A 4,100-nucleotide genomic window follows, 5' to 3' on the forward strand; every position below is an offset into this window, starting at 1 on the left:
GAGCCCACAAGCCACAACTACTGAGCCCACGTGCCACAACTACTGAAGCCTGCGTGCCTAGAGCCCGTGCTCTGCAACAAGAGAAGCCACGACGATGAGAAGCCCGTGCACTGCAACAAAGAGTAGCCCCCGCTCTCCACAACTAGAGAAAGCCTGCGCACAGCAATGAAGACCCAACACAGCCATAAATAAATAAATTTTAAAAAGACGACCCAATCAAAAAATGGGCAAAAGACCTAAATAGACATTTGTCTAAAGAAGACATACAGATGGCCAATAGGCACATGAAAAGCTGCTCAACATCACTAATTATTAGAGAAATGCAAATCAAAACTAAAATCAGGGGCTTCCCTGGTGGCGCAGTGCTTGGGGGTCCGCCTGCCGATGCGGGGGGCGCGGGTTCGTGCCCCGTTTCGGGAGGATCCCGCGTGCCGCGGAGCGGCTGGGCCCGTGGGCCATGGCCGCTGGGCCTGCGCGTCCGGAGCCTGTGCTCCGCAAGTGGGAGGGGCCACAGCAGTGAGAGGCCCGCGTAACACAAGGAAAAAAAAAAAAACAAAAAAACTAAAATCAGGTATCACCTCACACCAGTCAGAATAGCCATCATTAAAATGTCTACAAATAACAAATGCTGGAGAGGGTGTAGAGAAAAGGGAACCCTCCTACACTGTTGGTGGGAATGTAAATTGGTACAGTCACTACAGAAAACAGTACAGAAGTCCCTTAAAAAACTAAAAATAGAGTTGCCATAGTGGGAACAAATCAAGGATTTCCATTTTCACCTCTCATATTCAAGATTATACTGGAGGAGAATCACATGTCCTAGTTTTCTGAGTTTTATGAATTTAACTTTGGTACTGCTTACTGAGGTTGTGTACTTTAGACATTTGCATAAATTAGTAATACAGCATATGTGGGAATTCCCTGGCGGTCCAGTTGTTAGCACTTCGTGCTCTCACTGCCAAGCAGCCTGGTTCAATCCCTGGTTGGGAAACTAAAATCCCACAAGCTGCGCAGCGTTGCCAAACAACAAGAACAAGCAAGAACAACGACAAAAACAAACAGCATATGCTAAAACAAATTAAAGTGCCTAAGGTAGAGCTTTTATATTATACATGATCATTATGAGTGTTGCCACTATGAAGGGGAAAGAACTCTGATCAGAAATGTGGATTCCATCAATGTCTTATTTTTTATATATATAAAAAGAGAAAACTGGACTAGATGTAGCTACACTTTGTTGGGCCCTGTAACTGTGATTATTTCCTTGATTATTTAAAAAATATAAGTAAAAAGAAATATCAAAACACTTTAAAAAATATATTGTACTGGAAATTCTAGTCAGTGCAATCAGGCAGAAAAAAAAAAGTACAGATTAAACAGGAAGCAGTAAAACTGTCTTAATTTGCAGATGACATGATTCTTTATGGAGAAAATCCAACCGAGTTATACTTTTATATACAAGCAGGAAACTACTATAAATTGCAATTTTTAAAAAGATATAATTTGGGAATTCCCTGGCAGTCCAGTGGTTAACACTCCACATTCTCACTGCCAAAGGGCCCAGGCTCAATCCTTGGTCAGGGAACTAAGAACCCACAAGCTGCATTGTGTGGCAAAAAAAAAAAAAGATACAATTTATAATAATATCAAAATTTTGTACTTTGACAAAAGATGTGAAAGACATAAAATATTTTGAGAGAAAGTAAAAGTCTAAATAAATGTAAACGTATACTTTGTTCAAGGGGCAGAAATCTTAGTTTTGTTAAGATGTCAGTTCTCTTCCAAACTGATCTACAGATTCAATACAATCCCAGGAAAAAATCTCAGCAGGCTTTTTTTTTTTTTTTAAGAAACTGACAAATTGATTCTAAAATTTATATGAAATGCAGAGGTCCTAGGATAGCCAAAACAACACTGAAAAAGAACAAAACTTGGAGGTCCAACACTAGCTGATTTCAAGAATTATGGTAAAGCTATAGTAATCAAGGCAGTGTGATATTGGCATAAAAATAAAGAAATGGGATAGCCTCATCCACCAGAGGGTAGACAGCAGAAACAAGAAGAACTACAATTCTGCAGCCTGTGGAAGCAAACCAACATTCACAGAAAGGTAGACAAAATGAAAGTCAGAGGACTTTGTACCAGATGAAGGAACAAGATAAAACCCCAGAAAAACAACTAAATGAAGTGCAGATAGGCAACCTTCTAGAAAAAGAATTCAGAATAATGATAGTGAAGATGATTCAGGACCTCGGAAAAAGAACAGAGGCAAAGATCGAGAAGATGCAAGAAATGTTTAACAAAGACCTAGAAAAATTTAAAAAAAAACACCTAGAAGAATTAAAGAATAAACAGAGGTGAACAATACAATAACTGAAATGAAAAATATACTGGAAGGAATCAATAGCAGGATAAGTGAGGCATAAGAAAGGATAAGTGACGTGGAAGATAGAATGGTGGAATTCACTGCAGTGGAACAGACTAAAGAAAAAAGAATGAAAAGCAATGAAGACAGCCTAAGAGACCTCTGGGACAACATTAAATGCAACAATATTCGCATCATAGGGGTCCCAGAAGGAGAAGAGAGAGAGAAATGACCCAAGAAAGTATTTGAAGACATTATAGTCAAAAGCTTCCCTAACATGGGAAAGGAAATAGCCACCCAAGTCCAGGAAGTGCAGACAGTCCCAGGCAGGATAAACCCAAGGAGAAACACGCTGAGACACATAGTAATCAAATTGACAAAAATTAAAGGCAAAGAAAAATTATTGAAAGCAACAAGTAAAAAACGACAAATATCATACAGAGGAACTCCCATAAGGTTAACAGGTGATTTCTCAGCAAAAACTCTACAAGCCAGAAGGGAGTGGCACGATATATTTAAAGTGATGAAACGGAAGAAGCTACAGCCAAGATTACTCTACCCAGCAAGGATCCCATTCAGATTCGATGGAGAAATCAAAAGGCTTACAAACAAGCAAAAGCTAAGAGAATTCAGCACCACCAACCAGCTCTACAACAAATGCAAGGGACTTCTCTAAGTGGGAAACACAAGAGAAGAAGAGGACCTACAAAAACAAACCCATAACAATTAAGAAAATGGTAATAGGCACATACATATCAGTAATTACCTTAAACGTGAATGGATTAAATGCTTGAACCAAAAGACACAGGCTCACTGAATGGATACAAAAACAAGACCCATATATATGCTGTCTACAAGAGACCTACTTCAGACCTAGGGATACATACAGACTGAAAGTGAGGGTATGGAAAAAGATATTCCATGCAAATGGAAATCAAAAGAAAACTGGAGTAGCAATACTCAGATAAAATAGACTTTAAAATAAAGAATGTTACAAGAGAAAAGGAAGGACACTACGTAATGATCAAGGGATCAATCCGAGGAGAAGATATAACAATCATAAATATATATGCACCCAACACAGAAGCACCTCAATACATAAGGCAACTGCTAACAGCTATAAAAGAGGAAATCGACAGTAACACAATAATAGTGGGGGACTTTAACACCTCACACCAATGGACAGATCATCCAGACAGAAAATTAATAAGGAAACACAAGCTTTAAATGACACACTAGACCAGATAGATTTAATTGATATTTATAGGACATTCCATCCAAACACAGCAGATTACACTTTCACCTCAAGTGCACACAGAACATTCTCCGGGATCACGTCTTGGGTAACAAATCAAGCCTCAGTAAATTTAAGAAAACTGAAATCCTATCAAGCATCTTTTCTGACCACAACGCTATGAGATTAGAAGTTGATTACAGGGAAAAAAACATAAGAAACAAACACATGGAGGCTAAACAATACATTACTAAATAACCAAGAGATCACTGAAGAAAACAAAGAGGAAATCGAAAATACCTAGAGACAAATGACAATGAAAACACGATGATGCAAAACCTATGGGATGCAGCAAAAGCAATTCTAACAGGGAAGTTTATAGCAATACAAGCCTACCTCAAGAAACAAGAAAAATCTCAAATAAACAATGTAAGCTTACACTTAAAAGAGAAAGAAGAACAAACAAAACCCAAATTTAGTAGAAGGAAAGAAATCATAAAT

This window comes from Lipotes vexillifer, unplaced genomic scaffold (assembly GCF_000442215.2).
Source record: "Lipotes vexillifer unplaced genomic scaffold, Lipotes_vexillifer_v1.1 scaffold792, whole genome shotgun sequence".
Lineage (NCBI taxonomy): Eukaryota > Metazoa > Chordata > Mammalia > Artiodactyla > Lipotidae > Lipotes > Lipotes vexillifer.